Source organism: Mus caroli, unplaced genomic scaffold, assembly GCF_978045245.1.
Source record: "Mus caroli unplaced genomic scaffold, Mus_caroli_1 scaffold_8, whole genome shotgun sequence".
NCBI classification, from domain to species: domain Eukaryota; kingdom Metazoa; phylum Chordata; class Mammalia; order Rodentia; family Muridae; genus Mus; species Mus caroli.
The window spans coordinates 110409985-110433778 of record NW_028227263.1 but is presented as its reverse complement, the minus strand read 5'-3'; positions in this window follow the sequence as shown (position 1 = coordinate 110433778).

The following is a 23794-nucleotide window of genomic DNA, read 5'->3' as shown; positions in this document are numbered from 1 at the left end:
CTGTCTGCCCAGCCAAAGCAGCAATCCCTGTGTTAAGAATCCTAAAGAAGAGGAAAAGATATTTCTATGTCAAACAAGGTTAATATTCAAAAGCCTATAGAATAACCCAAAGAACTCAATATAAGAAAATGATTAACCAAATTTAAAATAGGCAAAGGCCAAGTGTGGAATATGCCTGTAAAAGCAGAAACTGGAAGGCAGACATAGGATCACGATCTTAAGTCAGTCTAGTGACAGAGCAAGACCCTGTCTCAAAACATCGAGGACTGGAGATTTAAGTCAGTGGTACAGCACCTGCTTAAAACCCACTAGTGGGGACTTAAGGATATGGCCTGGTGGTAGAGCGCCAGCCTAGAATCCACCAATGAGGGGCTGGGGGTGTGACTTAGTGTTAGAGCCCCTGCTTAGAATCCACCAATGAGAAGCTGGGGGTGTGGCTCAGTGTTTGAGCACTTGTTTAGCATGCCTAAGTCCTTATATTCTATCCCCAGGATAGGAGTTGAGGGGAGAGGAAGAAGGAGGAGGAGGAGGAGAAAAATATGAAAAAAAAATCATTCCTTAGAGGAAGACATACAATTAGATATACATTGGAAAGGCTTAGTATTAGACATCGTTAATTCAATGTAATAAACCCCACAAAGAGCATCACTTACATCACTTATGGTCAAGGTTTCTCTGGAGATGAGTGACAGGGAGTGTTGGGGAGAATGGAGACTGACGGATGGCCAACCCTTACACACTGCAGAGGGAAGCGTGTGCAGGCATCATGGAAGGAAGCATAGGTCCTCTCGAGAGAAGACAACCCTTCTACACTGAGCTCCTGGCAGAGTGACCCATAAGTACTGTTAGAATGACTGGCTAAGCTCTCTTTCCTTATTTCACTGTAGAATGCCAAGCTCACTGCTAGTTCTAGTGCCCTTCTTGGACAGCCCCGGATCTTGATCGTAGGCATAAAGTGCTGGGACCATACAGGAGTGCACGTATGTCACTTCTGAGAAAGGGCAGATGGAAAGTGGTGGTTCATCTTGAAACAGTTTTTTTTTCCAAGAAGACCCTAGAAGCTCTCACAAACTGCTCAGGTGGCCCAACTGAGACGTTAGGAGGCAGAGCCTTTGGCTACCTCTGGGTCCCCCTGGCTCCTGGGGAGCCTTTGGGTTGTGTAATGTGTTTGTTACACATCCCTGTTAATACTTCATAAAGTACCATTTGCCAATAATGTCATCCTGTAATTACACCCTCTGAACTCACTCTGCACTTGCATATGATGTTTTCCTTCTGTAGCTCCAACCTTTTACAATGTTGCCAATTGACACCATAATTAGTATAGTTTACTGCCACACTGATTATGCCAGGGCTCCGTGTCAATCAGCTTCTGTTTGTTTCTCTTTGAGGAACCATTATTCCCTTACCTCTAAACCTTGGCTAATTTACAGGGCACATTGGTGCAGGGATGCTGGCTGTGTGTAAGAAAGGGATGCTCTATGCTCTGGTGCCTTCTTGCACTTGACCGTCTAGCTCATAAGTGCTCCTTCTGCCTCCAATCTTGTACAGGAGCGCCTTAGATTCAGCTGTCCAAGCCCAGAAGGTCAGCTGCCCCAGTACTTGTGACAGGCTGGGATTTGGGGTAGGTGTCACCATGACCTCTTTATGGAGAGCTGCACAGCAAGTCGACTGTGCTCTCCGTGGCTCTGTTTCCCCAACTGGGTGCTCTTTCCTACCTTACCTGCCTCCGGGGGCTTCAAAGAGCTAACAGATGTGAAGAGCGTTTGAAATAAGCGTGCCATATAAATTCAAGGTGTTTGGGAATGGTTTTCTCATAAACCTGCCAACACTATCTTTTTGGAAAAGACAGAAGTCACAAATCCACTCCCGTTTTAATTTACCCTGGTATTTCCTCAGCAGATGGTTAAAGGGCTGCTTGTCATGTCCTCTGTGCTAACCCTGATGGACCAGTGCTTTCTCAGTAATCCAAGGGGCTGGCGAACATCAGGGACTGGCTTTTCTGTGATGCCTGCAGGGACATGGGGTCAGGATGCCAAGCAAGCCCTTCCTATCCCCAAGAGTGTTCAGTGCACCACATAGGGATGGCAGTTTCTGTCTCAGCCGTTTCAGAGTTCATGGAGAAACTTCAAAACCTGGATCCCTCTTCATCCGTGCTACTCCGAAGGATCAGGCCAGAGACCCATCTCTGGGCTTCCAGGAGCTATCTGTACTCTAAGGGTATGCAACAGTTCAACTTTGCCTTTGCTGATAGTTGCATGACCCGGGCACCTGAGAGATTGAGAGAGAGAGAGAGAGAGAGAGAGAGAGAGAGAGAGAGAGAGAGAGAGAATTAAGAAATTTAATTTTGTAGTGTGTGGACAAGCCTTGTCTTCAGGTTAAGAAGCATAATAACTGATCACCCTCTGAACAGAGATTGTCTTATGTCTGTATGGATGTGGGACCTGTCAATAATAAATCTGATGGCCTATGGCTTAGGCAGGAAATAGAAGATGGGGCATCCGGGAGGAGAGAGAATTCTGGGTAGAGTCAAGCAAGAGATCCATCGGGAAAAATGTGAAGAGATGGACTCATGGTACCTGAGCACAGATAACCAGCCATGTGGCAGAATGTAGGTTAAAATAAATGGTATATTTAAACTTAGATCTAGTCAGAGAAGAGCCTAGCTATATGGCCAAAGTATATGTAAATATATTTTGAGTCTGAGTCTTATTTCTGGGCTGTGAGGTAGAACCAGGACCTAACTATTACACCCCTCACCTCTTCACTCCTCCCAGTCCGGCTCTTATGTGGTTCAGATGGTACAGGGGGTTGGATACACAAAACTTACAAAGCATCTGAAACTGGACCTCCCGTGGACCCTGCTGGCTGCCTAGACTGCAGGTTACAGTCTTTGGAGCAGCTTTCCTAGCTCTGCCCAGGCAGCTCCAGTGACAGAAATCTCCAACCTCTCCCAGGTAGCATCTGAAACTGCGGGATCCCACTGTGCTTCGGGTTATCAAGTATGGATTGGAGCATCTTCCCAGGGCATGCAGCTCGAGGGTGGTGATGGTGGTCTAGTGCCTAATTCTTGTGGCATGCAAACTGTGAGCTCAGAAGATGCAGCCTGGGCATGCAGCTGTGTGTCTGGAGCCTCTTCCCCCAACATTCAGCTGTGGATCCAAAGCATTCTCCCACGCATACATCTGGGGATATGGTACATCCCCTCTGAGCATGCAGCAGGGGGTTCAGAGACTCCTGCCTTTGTATGTAGCTATGGGTCTGTAGCATTACCGTCCTCCCAGCATCTAACTGTGCCTTTCTGTTTCCCTTGAGCAAAGACACTTCCTTTCAGACCCTCCTTTCATTTTGCTTTTCCCTTAGTCCCTCTGTCATTTGCCCTGGATTCTCAGGTCACAGGTTCCAAAGGTCAGACTTCTTCAGTCGTGACAGTTCTGACCAACGATGGTTCACATCAAACTGCCTACTTTCCTATTCCATGGTAGGTCTTGGCCTCTCTCTTTTTAGCAACTCTGGGGTCCTAACATATATGATCTTTTCAGCACAAGGCCTCCTGGGTATAACCTGTGTTCACACTGTAGAGTGCAACACAATGCTGCATTTACCAGGGTGTCCCAACTCCTAGGAACCCCTCAGCCAACTGAAGAAGGACACGTCGTACTGCTCCCAGGAGTTGAACGTAGGGGAAGCTTTGGATATGGATCAGCCAAGTTCATGGTTCTTTTCCTGTATCCTCAATGGCACTGTGCACTTCAGAATATGTCCCTCTTACCCTCACCCTTCCCCAATCTCTTCTTTATCTCTCACTGTCTGCTTGGGACTCCTTCCCTCATTACCCCAGGTTGCTGTTTGAATGTTATATGTATGATTGCTTTATCTGCATAGGTGTCTATGTATCTTGTACACATCTCCTGTACGTGAAGAACATCATCGTAGCCCCTGGAACTGGAGTCATAGGAGGTTGTGAGCCACCACATTGATCCAGGGGATCAACCCTGTGTCCTCTGCAAAAGCAACAAGTGCTTTTAACCACCTGACCTCGATTGACTTTTCTTACCCCACCCCCCACCTTGGGACACCTCCACCTTGATGCTCAATTTAAAAGCTTGCCCTCTTGGCTATTCAAGTCTTTGCAGACAAGAGTCCTAGTCTAGTCACCAGAACAGATTCAAACTCTCTGAGGTCATGTCTACTGTATTACTGCCACTAAAGTTCCACTCTGTGATTTAGCATTCATGTTTAGTTGCAGAACTCAAGGGAGGATATCACCAGGTTCCCACATCTTTTGTTAGCATCATTGAGCACACCATCTTTGCAGGTCTGCGCTTCCAAAGATGCATCTTCTCCCCTCACTCATTTGTTCTCTCCAAGCTGTTCTGAAACTTTTAACCTGCCCCATCCCTCGGAAAGAATTTGAGTTTTAGGCCGGTAATTTATGTTTATGCTGAGCGTGCAGTTTCTTTTCTGCACCCGGAATGATTAATAGACTTCTCTCTGTAAATTAGTACAGGAGAGGACAGAAGGAAATTGCTAACCAAACCAAAGAATGTCCCTGTGTTCTTGCGACTCCTTCCAGCTCTTTCTTATTCCTGGTTCTTAGATGGAACAACCCACCTGGATCTTAAGTGGTTGGCAGCAGGAAGGCCTGAGAAGCAAGGTTCAGCCATGCCCATTTTTCCCAGTTATCCCTTCTCCTGCATCCCAGGAGCTAAGAAAGCCTATAAAATCTTTTAAATGGGCTAAAGCTTCAAAAAACAAAAAAAGAATAATATTTTATGACACGTGAAGATAATATGAAATTCAAATTTCCTTGTCCCTAAATAAAGTTTGCTGGAACACAGCCACACTCGTTCATTTACGTATTGTCTAGCTGGCTTTGAGCTGTGCTGAAGGAGTAGAGTGGAAGCGACAGGGACCTTATGGCCCATGAAGTCTGAAATATTTACTATCGGGCCGCTGAGTAAAGTGTTTGCCAACACCTGCTTTACAAGAGCTAGGGTTTGCTTGCTGCCTCTGGTGGCTGTGGGCTTTGGGACTGCCTAGCCTGCTCTAATTCTTCCTTCAGTAGCCATCTCTGCTGCTGCATGGCTCTCACTCTAAGAGATTTGCATGGATCTGAGATCTCCTTCAGTCTCGACCTATCCACACATACATACGGCCCAGGGCTGAGGCAGGAACCAATGACCTAGGCATGTTCTCTCCCAGGGCAGAGACATTTGTTCTGTGAGATGGGACACTTGGCTTTACTGCAGCAGTGAGATATGTGTTAAGGCATCTGAGAGAGGGTCCATTCAGACATATAAGATGGCATGTTGTGGGGTGAGTCCCCACAAGCACCTTGTGAACACAGGGACTGGATAAGTGCTTCAGAATTAACAATGACTTCTCATCCCTAGGTAGCTCCAGACCTGTTGTCCCTGGCCCTTGTGTGTTTGGTTGGGTGAATTTTTTACATTTTTTATTAGATATTTTCTTCATTTACATTTCAAATACTATCCCAAAAGTCCCCTATACCCTCCCCCCCGCCCTGCTCCCCTACTCACTCACTCCCACTTCTTGGCCCTGGCGTTCCCCTGTACTGGGGCATATAAAATTTGCTAGACCAGTGCCTAGCAAATACAGAAGTGGATGCTCACAGTCATCTCTAGGATGGAACACAGGGCCCCCAATGTAGGAGCTAAAGAAAGTACCCAAGAGCTGAATGGGTCTGCAACCCTATAGGTGGAACAACAATATGAACTAACCAGTACCCCCCCAACCCAGAGCTCGTGTCTTTAGCTGCATATGTAGCAGAAGATGGGTGCACATATTTTGATTTGTATCTGTATCTGAGCTTCTGTGTCTAGTTTCAGGGAGTCAAGTGTGTGTCCCTTATAATAGAGGCCTTGGCTCTCACACATCTACTAATGTGTGCTCACTGGCTGATATCATCTGTCCCTGACTCCTAGGCAAGTTTAGAGGATGCCTAGTCCTGGGCCAGAAGCTAATTCTGTTAAACACAATAAGTCTAGTTGATCTCCCAACCTCTGCTAGACTGTTCATGCCTTCTCTGAGATAGGATGCTCTGATCTCCACAGCCATAGTGAGAAAGAGTAGGCACCTGTGTCGACAGGGCAGTCATAGGTGTCTAGTCTCACTGTCACACTCAGCTTGTCCAAGGATGTGACAGGGGTTGGGTGGTCCAGCAGAGGAAGCACAGTGGTGGGACAGAGATCATGAGGTGCATTTTTGCCTACTTTGGAGATGGTCCTGTCACTGTAGAAGCTGTATCATATTCAGTACATCCCTGAGATGTTCTGACACTTGTGTTACTCCTCAGTGAGAGTTCTAATAGCACTAGAACTTCTCTTGGGTTTTGTAAAGAATAATCAATAGAAAACAGGTGAAGGCCAAGGAACAAGTACTGATGCTGTTTGCTGCTGGTGTCTGTAAACAGGGACATCTGGGTTTAAAAAAATAAAGGCCTCTGAGAACAGGGGCAATTAGGTACCACCTGAGCATCCATCCTTTATGGTATGTATACAGTCCCCATCTCAACATCCTGCTAAAGCAGATGTAGTAGGTATTCCAAGCCCCTTGTTGGGCAAGATAAAGCTGAGGTTAGAGGTCTTGTTTCTGATCTCTCTGCTGGTGTAACAGTAGGACATCAGACTCCTGGTCTAGGCATTTAAAGCAATGTGGCTTTCAGACACAGTGTCTGGAAGAATTAAGAGCAGCATGAGACTGCCTGTCTGCCCTGGACATGCATGTTACCCAGTAATGTTAACAGTCTGCTCTGGCGGCTCCTCCTGCCTACCCACATGCTGAAGGAGGTGACTTGCTCCAGAGGGCTGTAGTCTGCAGCAGAGATGGTGACAGGATTTGTTAGGGGTGCCCTCCATGTTACAAACAACTCTTGGGTTTCACGGATAATTAAACAAGTCCAGAAAACAGCCTGTGGCTTCTGGGGGCTTAAAGGAATTGGGGCATATGGACTCAATTTCCTGTGTGGCATGGGTGTGTTTAAGCATAAAGGAAGACGGTGCTTGGGACTTAGAGCGTGTGAGTTCTGCAGGCCCCAGATTCATAGCTGTGGTCTCCCTTTGTCAGTGTCTTCAGTAGATTTTTAACAGCCATGAGGATCCTCATCCAGCGTAATGTCTCCATCTGACTCACTCAGAGCAACATTCTGTTTACAAGCTAGATTGCAGAGTGAGTCTCACTGGGACCTTCCCTCTGATTCATTAAAATGAAGCCATTTGGGATGGCTCTTGGTGACTCTTTCTAACCCTGTGGGAGAGACAGGAATTAGAGATGCTCAGATATTTCAGCTGAGTTCAGGACAGAGGTTAGGGTACAGGGGAGAGAGAGAAAGGCAGGAAGTGGTATGGCCCAGCTCCAGGTCAGAGAAAATCCTTCCCATTAGTTAAAGAGAGATGCAGGACAAGGCAGGAGAATCAAGAAGGTGTGCTGTCTAGGCAGGCACGTGGTTCTTAGTGAAGCTCTAGAAGAGAAAAAGCCCTTTCCTACATCCAGTTAGGTTTCTATATTCTGCCAGGCAGCAGAACGTGCCCCTTTGTAGAAGACACTGAAAGACAGAGAGGTCTTCAGGATGGTGGTGATCACTTTATGTATCCACAGGAGCAAGAAGGAAGAAAGAGCTTTTGGTAGACAGGATGAGAAGGCCACCAGACAACTGGGGAAGAATTCAGGTACTGCTGTTGGGATAAGAATGAGCAGCCCACCCATGGGACAATGCAGCACAGCCACTTTCAGTCTCATCACCACGCTTGCCCTGGGGAAAACTCAGTTGTCAAAGGTGGAGGAGCTACCCAGACTCACAGTCCCTCTAGCTCAGAGTGGGGAAGCATGGCTGGAAAGCTGTGCTCATTGAGTGTCTGGGAGGAGTGAGAAATTGGAGGGAGGTAAGGATGGGGCTGACCTTGGTCTCTGTTGATGAGGAAAGGAAGTACCCTCACGTGACAGGAGAGATCTGTTTGCTTGGGAACTCATTTTCAACAGCCTCAGGTAGACAGGATGGAACCATCCATTGGCTCTGAATGAGCCCGAATCCCCTCCCTAAGGTGCAATGGTGGTTTTACGAAATTCCTGCTCCTGAGAAAACCCATTAAGGTAGCATTTGTTTTTCTGGCTGTAAGCAGGGAGGAAACTTGTAGTGATATCTGAAGAGAAGAAATCACTTTAAGAAAGTTTCAGATGTCTGGAATGGCAGTTGGAAACGGTGAGGAGGACAGTCAGTACCTGGGGTGGTCAAGGATATTTTGGGGTTCCAAGGGGGGAGTAGTTTCCAGCTGGCAAATATCTTTTCCCACAATCACCCCAGCATTGCACCTTCCTCAGACAGATTGCCACAAGACTGCTCTTTCTACCTCGTGTGGCTGCCATTCTCTTGGATGATCTTTTGAGTGCAGGGAGATAAGGTGCCAGGGCTTTACCCCTTAGGATGTGGACTCCTTAGATGAAGAGTCAAATGCAAAAGGGGAAGGAAAACAACATGAAGATCCCTTCCCCATTCCTAAACAGTCTAGTAAGGGTCCTGCGATGGAGTGGAATGGGGTAGATTCTGGCTCAGCATCATGAGAACTTAGGGGTATAGAGGAAGGAAGGAAAGGATAGAGAGTCATGCTTGTGAAGGCTGGGGTGGTCCCAAGCCTTTCTTCATGGTTGAAGCAGGAAAGGAAAAAAAAGTATTCAGAGAGAGCCATGAAAACAAAGTCTCTGGCTGAATGTTTCCATCTGTGGCTCTGATTGAATTATGGGGAACAAGAAGTTTGGGTAAGCTGTTGGCCAATCCCAACCATGCTGTGGCAAATGAGGCCCTTTGGCCTTTTGGAAAACCCATGCTTCATTAAAGCAAATTAAAATGAAAAGTGATTGAGTCCTTCTGGTCCCTTCTCTCCTCTCCCTGCATTCTCCGAGGCAGCCCCACACTGCTTTCTATTGTTTTACCTTCAGATAGCTTACACCATAGAAGGCTAACCTGCAATTATCCTGCCTGCCAAAAGTGATGGCTGTCACTTAAGAGAAAAACCTGCCTGCTTGCCTTCCACGGGGGTTGCCTCTGGATCGTGCTGGAGCATCTGTCTGCAATCTCTTCAGCTTCAACACAGGCTTTGTTTGAGCCAGCCCAGTGGCAGAGAAATGACAGGCTTGCTGGTAGCCAGATGAGACAGTAGGAGGGGCATGAGGTTGGATCCCAGGATGTGATGCCTGCCATTTCTATGCCCATGGGAGGAGTTGGTTCAGGGCATCACTCCTGTAGTCAGCTACTAGAGAAAGCTCAAGCATGGGATCTATTTGCTGAAGCATCTCAGAGAGAAGCAAGCAGCTCCAGGGGACCAGTTTGTGGCTCTGCATGAGAACAATAGAATCAGACACAAGTCAGTGAATAAGCGAGCAGGTACAAGCAGTTAGCCCAGTCTGCTTACACCCAATTATGAGTTAACACGTGGCCAGGACAGGACTCTAGCCTAGCTCCACCAGAGAACTATATTCCCCTGTCTTTGATGAAATTGGCTTTCTCTTCAAATTTCAATTTATTATAGCACATGCTTAGAAATAGCTTTCTCCCCAAATGCAAAGCCATCACTTGAGCCCCCAAGACCACCAGAGAGGACTTTGAAGGTCTCCAGTCATTGTCTTCAACCCAAAGCCTCCTGGATTTTTGGAATGACAAGACAAAGGGTCTAAACTCTCCTCAAGCAACTGGAAAGACCATCCCCCAAATGGGGGCAGTGGTCTATGAAGGTGAGGGGTGATCACCTCATGGGAACCAGATGGCTACTTTTAAAGGATGACAGTTGTGACAGGTTTGAACTGCCTATGGAACCAGAACCAAAGCCAAACCAGACCCTTCCCAAGATTGCTTCACTAGGCAGGCCCTTGCCCCTCCTTCAATTCTTCCTCTATTTTACCTTAAAGCTCAGTGCCCCAAAGTTGTGCTTAAGGGTCACTGAACCCCTTCATCTGTATTTCCCAATGTGGTTACTTTGGTTGAATCTCCTTTTCTTGCTTTTCTCCATGAATCATCTCTTTGATTGACATATCAGGATTTATGGCAAAGTCTCATCTGTTCAGACTCAGACTGCCCTAGAACTCTAAAACACAAGGTCAGTGATAGCAGTCCCAGGAAGCTTTCTGCTCCCAATCAGCCCTCAATTGGCTGAGCCAGATCAATTTCAATCATCATGCCTCTTGTTCTTATGACTGTCCTGATTATCTTGCCTAGAGCCAGATGTTAAATGCCCCAAACTAAGTGTGGGTGTGGCTTCATTAGAATCAGAGGGATCCTAGAGGAAATTCTGAGTTATTTGACAAACACATAGAAGGTGGCTAGAAGGGTGAGATGGGAATCTACCATGGATGCCAAGAGTCCTTGGACTGCCTCTGCTTTAGTGGCGGACATACAGCTGTGTGTTTCATTACTCTTCGGTTTAAGTCATCCTGGACAGAGCTAGTCTAGAATAATTGAGTCAGAGGGAATTGGTGAACTATCGTTATCTCTCAAAGCCAGTATAGCACTCTCTTGGATAGAATTACCTTTGGGGACCCAGGGGCCAGGGCAGGGTCCCTTTAGAGGTACCTTTAAATAGTTTCTCCTTATCAGTAAGATAAATCTATCTTTATAACTCTAAACCATAGATTCAGGAATCTTTCCTTCTCAACTTTGGGCATTTTCTTACCCTGTGTGGTTCCCAAACCTAGTTTTAATAGTCATTTCTCTAGGCTTCATGAAAACAGACATTCTCCCCAGAAAGGCATTGTACGTGATTTAAAAATGGAGCATCTGCGATATGGGGAAATATAAATGCAACCCTCAGCCCCTGTTTCCTGGCACTCAACTCTGAAAATCTTTGGAGTTTCCAAAAGTGATCAATATCTTTTTGGATGCTAATAAGATTACCAGTGGCTGGAAGCCCTTTCATAGGTCCTGGGTGGAGCTTCTCCCTGGAAATATCTAGGTAGGCTTAGAGAATTAGGACTTGCTGCCCCAGCCTTCAACCTCTGGGAGGAGGCAAAGGGGTTAAGGGTTAAGTTGATTTTCAATAGTCAATGATGTAATTCATCATGTCTTGGTAATGAAGCATCCACAAAAGCTCAATAGAGCTGGATTCAGAGTGCTTCCAGACATTGGCTATCCCAAGTGAGTGTTTGCCTGGAGAGGGTAGAAACTCTATACCATTTTCATCACACCCATCTTTCACCTCTCTTCATCTGTAGCCACTGCACTATCCTACATCACAACCAGCATCTCTGTAGGCTGCTTTAGCAAATGAACCAAATCAAGGAAGAGATGTTGGAAATCCCACTGTCCAGCCAGCCAGTCATAAGCATAGGCTGAACAATCTAAGGTACATGGTTAGCATCACAAATAGGGAGGGTCTGGGCAGTCTTGAGGACTAAACCTTTGCCCTACAGGACTCAGTGGTATCTGTAAGAAGCTAGTGTCAGACTTGGGTTGAGCTAGAGACATTGGCTTATGTCTAACAATCACCAGGTTGCTAATGGGGAGAAAGCTCCATACATTTCTGAGGTAACAAGATTCATCTGTGTTGATTCTTACAGTGTTTCCCTGTGCACTGGATGTTCCTCTTCACTGCCACTTCCTCTTCAACATCTAACAGTCTTAAGGACCTCACAGAAAACTGTCATCATCCAAGCTAAGTAAGATGCTGGAGGCTGTGTGAGTCACTATTTTGTGACTATGACATAATGCTCAAGAGAAGCAACTTTAAGGAGGAAAGGTACAGTTTCTGAGATGACAGTGTATGATTGGCAAATTCACTGCTGTGAGCCTCTGGAGATACAGACTTCTTAGCAGAAGAGTAGGGTGGGAGGTGCTTATGTCATGGCAGCCAAGAAGCATAAATGGTCGAAGAGGCCAGGGACAAGTTAAGCCCTTCAAAGTCATAACTGTGCTGTCTGTGTTAGTTAGTTGTTTGTTTTGTTTTGGTTTTTTGTTTTTGGTTGCTTTTAGATGTTTTTGAATTTATTTTAGTGTATGAGCAATTTGCATGAATATATATGTGTGTCATGTACATGCCTGGTGCCCAAGGAGGTCAGAAAAGGGCATCAGATCCCCCTGGAACTAGAGTTACAAATAGTTGTAAGCCACTATGTACATATTGAGAACCCAGCCCAGGTCATCTGTAAGAGCAACAGATTTTCTTGACTGCTGGGCCATTTCTCCAGGCCCCTGGTGGTTAGTTTTAGCTGCCAGCTTGACATAACCTAGACTTACTTGTCAAGAGTGTTTCAGCCACAGAATTACCTAGATCAGGTTGGTCTCTAAGCACCCTTATGGGAAGTTCTTTTGATTGTTACTTGATGTACGAAGACAATGTCCATTGTGGGTGGCACCAAACCCTGGCTTTGAATCTTGGACTATGTAAAAGTAGAGAGAGCTAACTGCAAAGCAAGCAAGGGTATGTTCACATTCTCCCTGCTCTTGAGTGTGGTTGTGCTATGACCAGCCCCTTGAGTTTCCTGCATGGATTTCAACTCAGATCTGTAAACAAGCAACAACAAAGCTTTCCTCCATTGTGCTGCTTTTTGGTCTGTGAATTTGTTGCAGCCAAAGAAATCAAACCACACCAGTGAACTGTTTATTTCAACCAGCCCTGGGCCTTGGTTTGCATCATTACCGTATAATACCATCAAATCACAACATGACGTTAGAGTCCTCATGATCCAACCACTTCCGCAAAGTCTCTCAAGGGACTGTCTTTAACAAGGGACTTCGGGGAACGCTTTATATCCGACCCATAGCACAGGCTCAACATGGCTCAGTGTGTCATGGAAGCTAACGTGGGCACAATATGACAGAAGTCTTCGGAGCTAGAAATCAAGTATATTTGAAACAATAGTGAGATCTGAATGGGACCTGTGGAGGAAAAAGGACTGGAGGTAGAGAAGGCAGAATTTCCCCCGTCACGCAGGCCATTGCCTCCTTGACCTTTGCAAGCTCTGGAGGGAAAGGCTGTGCCTTCGAGAGACGATGTTGGGGTGCAGTTTCTGTATCTAATACCCTGGGCTTTGAAAAGAATTCACTTTGCTAGATCTGTTTCTGTTCTTGTGAGGGGGGAAAAGGAATTTCATTGAGTTTAAAGGTGAGCATACTGTCGTCTTTCTGTCTGTCTCACTGTCAGACAAATACAAGTTTGGCCAAGAAGTAATTACAGTAGGAGCAGCTGCAAATACCCAGGGAGAAAGCAGAGGCCAACACCCTGACACAGAGCAAGCAGGGCTCAGCCTAGGCATGAGGAAGAACTCTCCATTTGAGAGATAGAGAGAGAGAGGAATCATTACAACTAAAGAGGACCCAAAGGAGAAAAATGGGAATATAGTTTCCTGGAATTTTTCCAGGTCCTGGGGATTGAAGTCAGGGCCTCTTGCTTGCTAGGCAAACAAGCACTCAGTGTTGAGGCAAACACAAAACAGCCCACTGATGGGTTCTAGATTTTCTACTACTCAGCCTCAGACCCAGCCCCTCATTGGGGGGGTTCTAGGCAGTTTTTACCATCGCCCCATGGCCCCAGCCCCTTCTTGGTGATTTCTAAGCAAATTCGCTATTGCAAAGCCATATCCTCAACCCCTTCCTGATGGGTTGTAGTCAAACTACCACTGAGCTACATCTGCAGTATAGTTTCGCTGAATTACCTAGGTTGGCTTTGAACTTTCTCTGTAGTCCAGGTTAACCATGTAACACATGATCCTCCTGCTCCAGCCTTCCAAGTAATTGGGATTATAGGCGGCTGTCACCAATCCAAGGTGTGTGTGTGTGTGTGTGTGTGTGTGTGTGTGTGTGTGTGTGTGTATGTATGAGAGGGGGTAGAGGTAGGAGGTGAAGTGGCAGAGAGTGGTCTGGGGTGGGGTAAAATAGACAGGGTCTCTCTGTGTAGCCCTGGCTGTCCTGGAACTCACTTTGTAGATCAGACTGGCCTCGAACTCATAGAGATCCACCTGTCTCTGCCTCCAGAGTGCTGGGATTATAGCTGTGCACCACTACACCTGCCAAAGAAGGTGATTTTTAAAATAACCCCTGGGAAAACTTCCGGGTAATGAGTTTCATTCTGAAGAAAGGAGAAGAACTCGATTTCAGAGGATGGAGTCATCAGGCAATGGATACAAATCAACCCTGTTCATTTTCATGTACGCAGTATTTACTGAGAACACGCTAGCCATACAGAGAGAATGGCAGGCAAGGAGAGAAGAGGAAGTAAGTTCCCTCCATGCTGAGGAAACACACTGAAGCAAATAAAGGACACGGGTTAATAATGGAGGTCCTGGAGGCAGAGTATCCAACATGGCATACATGGGGAGCCTGTTCTAGAAGGAAAGGGAGATTATTTCCAAAGAGGTTCAGGATGCAAGGAAGGGCATACTTAGAGAAATGGTAAATCATTGTAGATGCTAGGGAAGTTTTCCCACAGGAGGAGCAACCAGCACGAAAATAGAAGGACAAACAGCCTAAGTAGATATTGGGTTAAGACTGGACAGAGACCTGGACACAGCTACCCCCTGGGGATTGGTGGCAGATACCCTTTGTTAATGAAAGGAATACACTCATCTGGGCCTGAGATGCTATGTGTCCTAGCAAAACTCTACTTATCCCTATATATGCCTTCTGAGTCATGGAAGAACTGAGTAAAGGAGTCTGTTGGCTTGTAACTCATGAAGATTTAGAAATCAACAATGATAATGTCCAGCCCCAAGAAATGGAACCAAAGTAAGTCATAGGAAGAATTCATAGACCTAAATACGTTCCCTGTTTATGACAAATGAACACATACGTGAAGCATAAACACAAACCAATAGATTGTCCTTACTTTTTCAATTCAAAAATAGGCAGGTTATTTCAAAATTTTAATAAGTACAATAGCCTCTCATCCCCTCCCATGTTAAGTACTTCATAGCTTATTCATGAAAGCCAGCAAAATATTGATATTCAAACCAGTCTGTATACCATGAAAGTGAAAAAGAAACCCACAGATTCTCACTTAGGAATTTAGACTTAATTTCCTAAATGTTAAACTATTCGCCGTAGCTCTGGAACTGGATCATGATGGAAGCGCTCCTGTGGCGAAGACTCTTTTAGATTACAAAGGTGATCCAGCACCAAGGAACCTATTAATATAATTAATACCATCATTTGAAGAGAACAAAAGGAAGAAAAATCATCTCCTTCCTTGCTACAAGGCATCTGATAAAATGTAAAAATGGTTTCTGCTGAAATATATTAGGAACATACTTAAAAATTTTGTGAAAGTATATTTTGACCCATTTGTCACCATGATATATAATTATAAAACACTGGGGACTATATCTGTTATGGTGGAGAACAGTAAAGGGTGGCAGATACCTATGCTATCACTGTGTATGGCTGGGGAGATACAGACAATGTGATCAGGCAAGAAAAGGGAATAAAAAACATGTAACAAGAAAGCCAGAGGAAAGAGGAGTCTTCATCCACAGGCAGTACAGCAAGCAGAATAGTTGGAGGCCGGGAGCTCCGAGTTAGATGTGCCATAGGTACCACTAAGAAACACTCATCACGCAAGAACTAACACTAAAGATGCTCAGAGACACATTACCTCCATATTAGTTTAGTCTGTACTTAGGAAGGCTTTTTTCCCCCTCACCTGTGTTTGGTTTTGGATCCTTGGACAAAGGACTGAGATGCCTATTTTACATACCAAAGCAGACCTGACCTCCAGGTTCTCCCAGCATGCCTCTGTGCCCACCTGGCATACCCAGGGGCTGGGCTGCCCTTCCCTGCGGAGGTTCTTCTTTATTTAATCCAGATATTTTGTTTTCCTCTGGCTCCTTCTCTTTCTTCTTCTTTCCTCTCTCTGACTTTCTTTCTTTCTCTTTCTCCTTCCCATCCTTCTCTCCCTACAGTGACTTCTCAGGCCTAGGTCCTTGGAGCCAGTGAACCCACCCAAGGGCAGCCATATTTAATATAATCTAATCTGGCTTGAATTGGTTCATTTAGTAGAAAAGTAACTGATCAGTGTTGATAAGGAATTCAGAGAAAGAGTGAAACTCTGGATGTACTGGCATTTTAGAACCCACTGTAACCCTGTCCTAACTTCATAGGGAAGGAGGGATCGCTGATAAATCTATACCACATTCAGATTGTTCCCTTTGAAGGTGCTGAGGGTATGAACCTTCAATGTATAGGCTCTTGCCACTGACTACCATACTTTGGACACACACTTTACAAGTGTCCATTTTCTTATCCATAAGAAGCAGTGATCATAGCTCATTTTGCCACCAACTAAGTTCTACTGAGAAACCTGGAAGACGTATTTTGTACTGAAAGGAAGAATAAACATATGCAATAGGCAACAGGGTAAAAAAAAATGCTTGGACAGTTGTGAACAAAGGGAAACTGAAAATAATTACTGATAAGATAGATTAAAATTTTTCCTCCATAGATTTCCCTGGGAGGGGGACATAGACTTTATGGGTGGACTCGGGGCAGGGCAGGGCAGGAACAAGAGGATCAGGGAGGGAGGGAGGATATAAAGTTGAGGGGGGGGGGATTCTGGGAGAGACAGCTGGAACTGAGAGCATTTGAAGGGTGATATGGAAACCTAAGGCACTGGCAACTTCCTAAAATATGTGAAGATCATCTTAATAAGGGCTTCTAATAATGGGGGATAAGGAGTCCCAACAGGCTATCTCTTATCACCAAGTGAGGCTTCATTTGAGTTGTGGGCCAGGGGCCGAGGGTTCTTATAGAAATTCCCAAACAACCCAAGCTGTTGCTAAGACAATGGATTGCTCTCCCAAAACTGACAGTGGGGACCCCACTGCCAAGTACAATACTCCCATGACACATTGAACATGGAGAAGCTGAGTTGGTGCCTAAATGGAGCCTTCACCCCTATATCCTATTGTCCTTGGTATGAGAAGGTACTCTGCAAGCTACCAAAGAGAAACATAAACACCAACCCAGCCACAAACCCTTTGACAAACCATCTGTCTCATCTGCACTAATGGTGGCAGAGAACTTGTGGGAGTAGGCAGCCAATGTCTGAATCAACTGAAGGCCCAGCACAAGACAGAACCCATAGACTATACTGCTTGGATGACCAAGAACCAGACACTAGAAAGCTCAGAGGCCCAGGAAAAACCAAACAGTACAGGTCTGAAAAAGAAAACAAAGTATCTGTAAAATAATTCCCAATGATTTTCTGCTATCCTCAGAAAGTAGTGGCTTACTCAGTCATTAGCAGAGACAATTCCTCTTGCAGCAGATGGGAACAGAACAGCCAGGCATTACACCATTACAGGGAGGGAGGGAGGGAGGGAGGGAGGAAGGAAGAGAGAGGGAGAGGGAGAGAGAGAGAGAGAGAGAGAGAGAGAGAGAGAGAGAGAGAGAGAGAGAGAGAGGAATCTTTGGAACATGAAGCTCTAAATGGGATGTCATCATCATATCCCTCCCTTCAGAGCTCAGGGGACCCCATAGAAGTGGTGGTGTAAAAAGACCAGAGTGGGTGGAAGACACCAGGAGAACCAGGCCCTCTCAATCAATCAAACCAAGCTCATATGAACTCACAGAGGGTGATGCAGAAAGCATGGGACCTGCAGGGATCTGTATCAGGTCCCCTGCATATCTACTGTAGTTTTCAGCTTAGTATTTTTATGGAATTCTTAAGTGTGTGAACAAGTGGGACCCTGATTCTTGTGCCTGCTCTTAGGGATCTTTTAGTCCTGTTGGGTTGTCTGGTTCAGCCTTGATGTGGTGGGTTTTGGGTTTTTATTGTATTTTATTTTGTCATGTTTGGTTGTTATCTCTTAGAAGCCTGTTTCTTTTTAAATGAGAGATAGAAAAGGAGTGGATCCAGAGGGGAAGGGAGGAACTGGGAGGAATAGAGGAAGGGGAAACAAATCAGGAAATATTGTATGAGAGAAGAATCTGTCTTCAATAAAAAGGGAAAATGTCCTCATATGCCCAAGTGGTCAGATAGTTAGTAGCCACCTGGTGGCAATATTTGGGAAGGTTAAGGAACTTGTAGTGGGTGGAGACTTCCTAGAGAAAATATGTAACTGGGGGTGGGAACTGGGGTGGACTTGACGCATTTACTGCCTGGCCTTGCTTCTTCAATATGTTAGTCATGTAAGGGTGAAGAGGTGACCAGCAAGCTTCCTGCTCCTGCCACCACTGCCTCCATGCTTTCCTGGACAGTTTCCACTCTCAATCTCTCTGGAATGGTAAGGCATAATGAACCCTTTCTTCCTTGAGTTGCTTTCATTAAGGTATTTTATCACTACAGGAAACTCACTAATGCAACCAGAAGCCCAAGGAAAGGAAGGAAATAGCACCTGCTTTTCAATACCAACTTTCAATGGTAAGGACCTGGATTCCCAAAAGATATTGGTGAGCAACTGAACCAGATAACAGAATTCCTGGTTTTGCTACTTCCAAAAGGCATGCCTTACCATCAATGATAGACACTACCCTAGAATAGAAGAGTAGAGAAAAGTATTTCAAGCAAATGGAAGTAGGGAGGAAGCATTGCTATGCTGATATTTGACAAAATAGATTTAAGACCCAAACTAATCAGAAACCATTTTACTAAAATCAGGAACGAGACCTGGGGGGCGGGGGGGGGGGGTTCCACCCTGTCAACTCCCGTTCATCATAGCACTAAAATATCTTAGCTAGAGCTATAAGACAAGAGAGGAAAATAAATGTGATACAGATAGGAAAGGAAGATAATACAATTCTCTCTATGAGAGACACTAAAGACTCAGAAAATTCCTTGGACAGATCAACACTTTCAGCAAAGTGACAGGACACAAAATTAACACACAAAACTGGTAGCCTCCCTATACATGAGTGACGAGCACACTGGGGAAGAATTCATAGAAACAATTATGTTCACAGAGGCATTAAGCATTCCTAGGAGTAAATCTAACTAAGGAAGTGAAAGATCTCTACAGTGACAACTTTAGAACTCTGGAAACAAAAAAATCAAGGAAGGCACTGGAAGATTAAAAGTCTGTTGTCATGGATTGGGTAGATAAACATTGTGTCAATGATTCTCTTACGGAAAGCAATCTACAAATTCTGTGTCACCTCAATCAAAATCTTCATGCCATTCTTCACAGATAGAAAAATAATTAAAATTCATAAAAGATCACAAAGTTCTCAGGGTAGCCAAATCAACCCGGAGCAATGAGAATACTGATGGAGGCCTTACCGCACCTGATTTCAAGTTATATAACAGAACCATAGTAATAAAAACAGCATGGCACTGGCACAAACCACACACATACATCAGCAAAAAGAAGCTTAAATATAATGCTACACCATTAGAGTCATTTGATTTTTTTTAATAGAAAGAACGAAGTTAGGTTCTTGTCTCCAACCTGCTCCCCAATCAACTCCAACTGAGTCAAGCACCTCAGGGGAGGGCCTGAAACTGTTACAGGAAAGCAGTAGGGATGGACTGATGGACATGAGCATGCACAGGAGCCTCTGGTCCGGACCCTTGCTGTTCAGAAAGTAAGGTGAATGAGCAACAAATGGGAACTTAGGAAATTAAAATGTGCTTGTACAGCAAAGGAAACTGCCAATTGGGTGAACATGCAACTTACAGAAGGGGAGAAAGCGTTCACCTGCTTTCCGTTTGATAGAAAATTAATAAATAGGAGATGAAAGATCTTGCACTAAGCATGAAGAAAACAAATAGCCCACTATGATGGGCTATGAAATTCAACAGAGGGCTCTCAAAAGAAGAAAAATGTAAAAGGGTAAAATGGTAGTCTACTAGGAAGACCAGTGGTGACAGTTTTCAAAATGTCAAAACCTGAAGTACTGTAGGACCTAGATGCGTCAGTCCTAGGCAGAAACTCCAAAGCCTCTGCACCTCACGGCAGAGATGCCTGTCCACCCACGTTCATTGCTACTCTATGCACACCAGATCAGAGATGGAATCAGTCTATATGTCCATCAACTCATGAATGCAGAGTGACATTTTGATTCATCTCCGCGACAGAATTTTATTTGGTACTAAAGAAAAATGGTATTATGAAAATTCCAGGAAAATAGACAATACTAAAAAGCATTATATGGAGTGAGGTGACATGAGCTCAGAAGAAAACAAATACTGTGTGTTTTCTCTCATACATTCTGGATATGAATTTGTACATCACTGTGTTTACATTGAGGTGAGTATCTGCAGAGACTGGGAAGTTAGCCATGGTGGAGCAAAAGGGAACACAAAGGAGGTGTGTGTGTGTGTGTGTGTGTGTGTGTGTGTGTGTGTGTGTAAAGTACATGTGATATGAAAGTAGATGGGGTGCACTGTGGTAAAAAGTTTAAACTGAGAAGTGGGTGGGAGATTGGGATGTACAGGGGATAGAACAATTTAAAATGGGGTTGGGGTTAGCAGAGATGGGGGAAGGATCAATAAATACTACTAGATGTATTTAAAAAGCCATATAGGGACTCAATACTTTATTTTTTCTGTTTTAACAGTATTTTTTATTCTTGGAAATGTTCATACAATTGTATAGTGTATGTGATTATATCCATTCAGCCCTAATGCCCTCTAACACTCCTATAGTCTTCCACCATATATCCCTCTCAAATTCATGTGTTTTTCATTGTTATTAGTAACTCCTTGAGTCTAATTAGTGCCCCTTCTTCCTGGAATTTCCCTGAGCTTTGGATGGCTGAGGTTGATATTGATGGTCTATCCATAGCTCAGCCAGTCATGAGCTCTGTATTAACCACTGCCTTCTGCAGAGGGAGCTGCTCTGACAGAACTTGGGACCAGTACAAATTCTGGATAGACTTATGCACATTTTGAATGCAGTTCGACTGAATGACTATATAACAAATCAACAACAGCAGAAATACTAGTTCACAGGCTAACTAAAAAGCAACCAAAAAATCCAAACAAACAAACAAACAAACAACCCCTCAGTTCTAAAAGAATAAGCTTGGCTGTAGTTATCTGGCACCGGTTCATAATGCTGCTCACATGCTAAACTCCTATATATTTTTAAACCAAAATCCAGTTGTTCACCATGGAGGTCTTGAAAGTTCCCAGCACAATACAGGCTATTACCGCTTCTCTTAAATGCCAGCAAGAACCAGATGTAAGCCTATTGGTGAAGACATTGTGCTTTTTGGATATGAAACTGAGAAATCAAAGGGAGTGAATCAGAAGCATCCTGCCCGGCAGTTAGTGCTCACATTCCAGAAGGTAGTATAGGACATCTACAATCTTACCTGGATATGGACCCTGCATGTTATACTACTGAACTCATAAGCAAGATATGGCCACTGGTGCAATAGTGGGATGGCTGTCCTCAGAGTAACCAACTACCTCTAGGTTGGCCCTGAGACCTGCTCTGTGGAAGAGAAGGCATGCCTGGTACTGTAACCTTCCCTGAAAACCTGTGGGTGGGGACATCCCAGGCCCTAAGGAGGAATCTACTATTCACATATTGCCAAATGCACACGTGTTTAAAGTGCCTTCTAAATATTTTTGCTTACACCAATAGACTGACTTTCAGGCTTAGTCAGAGACGTCTTTTTCAGTATGAGCAGACTCATAACTGGTCAAAGTGCTGAGAAGAAATGACTCCTGAGTACCCATCCCTAAATGGGGCATCTGATCACCCACTCTGAGGTCAAGGGTACACGGTGGGAGAAGGGATGGAAAGCGCTGAAGAATGGGAGGGAGTACTACCAGTCTCCTGGACATGATACAGTGGTTGCAGGCATACACAGCCATCACAGTTACATGCATAAGAGCTGCTCAGAGAAAACACATGAGCAGGTGTGGGGCAGGGAGCTGGGAAGAAGGGTGGGTTGATCAGGAGTGAGATGAGGGCGAGAGAAAGCAATGGGGCAGAGAATCTGAGTATAATGCAAGTATGAAACTGTTCAAAATCACATGAAAAAGTAAGTAAAAAAATAAAACCAGTACAGAAGGAGATATCGGAAGCAGTCGTGCATGTGTATGGAGTGTTATGTAGATGATAAACACACACACACACACATTCACACACACACACACAAAACGTGTTTGGTTACTCAGCCTCTTACCGAACATATTAGATAATTAGTAAGGGAGAAAATGGAGGAATTAAAGTTGGAGAGAAAACTTGAAGATGGTATAATTAACTAATTTAAATAATCCAACAGAATCTATTAACAACTGCAATAATTAACAACGCATTAATATTGATGCCTGATTTCTTTGAAGTGGTGGGTTACAAGATTAATAGAGAAAACGTCAAATGCTCTCTATGTCCCGGCCATAGCCAAGTGCAGTGCACCTCATCCGGAGACGTCACAAAGTTATAAACGATGGTATCTGTGAGTTAGTGAACTTGGTGATAAATAATATTAGGGCCTTCGTGGAAAGGCCTCACATTTAACACATTGACTTGAATATAAATGGAGGGTAGCCTGATTAATTCTCGTGACTGCAAAGATCTATTTTTAAAATGTTGCTTCCCTCTAAAATTACCTAAAATTTTAATGTAACCCCAATAAAAATTGCAATGAGATTATTATGGAAATTGACAACCAGATTCTCAAATTCAAATGGAAGATAACTGTGTGTGGACTGGCCCGGAATTCTGAAGCATGTGATCAAAGCAACGGCGCTGTCTTCGCGCAATGTCAAATTCATGAAGCACTTACCACTGACGAACAGAGGTATCGCCTTCGAATCTACAAATAGGCAGAAGGGACTAGAAATTTCACGTGTGCAGGCTTGTCTGTGTTGTTCTCCTCACAACCCACATCGAGGTTTCAAATGAATGAAGAGAGACACAGGAGTTCCAGAGTCTCGGAGGACGATGACCCATATCAAAGCTTCGTATGGAAGGCAGTTCACGACGCAATTAAAAAAAATAAATCATGTAGGAGTTTAGTGTTAAAATGCTATGAGGATGTGATGAACTGATCAAAAAGTCTGAGCAAGCCAAAAAGAAAAAAAAATGGTTAAAAAAGAAAAAAAAGAGTCAACCAATTTGGGAAGCAAACAGAACAGCCTGCAGCCATTCCTATCCTTGTAGGATTTACCTCCCAGGAAAGCAGAGGTCATCAGAGGAGTATCCGAGAATACTTACAGGGACTCAGCTCCTAAGTGAGGAAGAAAACAATCAAGATGGGTGAACAGTGACTATCACTGGAATCAATTGGAGCATGGGAAGGAAGGAATGCCGGAGTTTTAGCTGTTGATATAACCTTAGGTTACTTTTAACTAGCATATGAAATAAGCATGCCTTATGACATAATAGAGAACTGACTTTGTTCACTAGTGTGCCTTTCTACTCTTTCTTCAATGGTAGCAGTGCTTCTTGGGGTCCAGATAGACATGACAGCAGCATCTTGGCTTGTCTCTGTGGATCCTTGAGTGGGTGGGACTTAGGTTGAGTACCATGAGAAAATGTAGCTTTCAGTCTTCAGTGTCCTCCACAGGCTCAGGTGTTGAACATTCACCCCCCCCCACTCCCCCATCCCCCCGCCCCAGCTGCTGCTGGTGCTTGGTAGAATATGGGGCTTTTAGAAGGCAGAATCTACTTAGAGACCCTGTCACAACAAAGGTAGACTTTTGGCGTTCAAATGCCTGTTCCCACATCCAGCTGTTGTCTGCTTCCTGGTGTGCTATGGGGTGAAGAGCCCACTGTCTCACCCTCCCACCATGACAGACTCAACATTGTCTTCCTAATGGATTTCCTTTATGTCTTGTTGCTGTGATAAACACCATGAGGAGAAGCAGCTTTAGGGAGGACTGGGTTGATGTGGCTTACA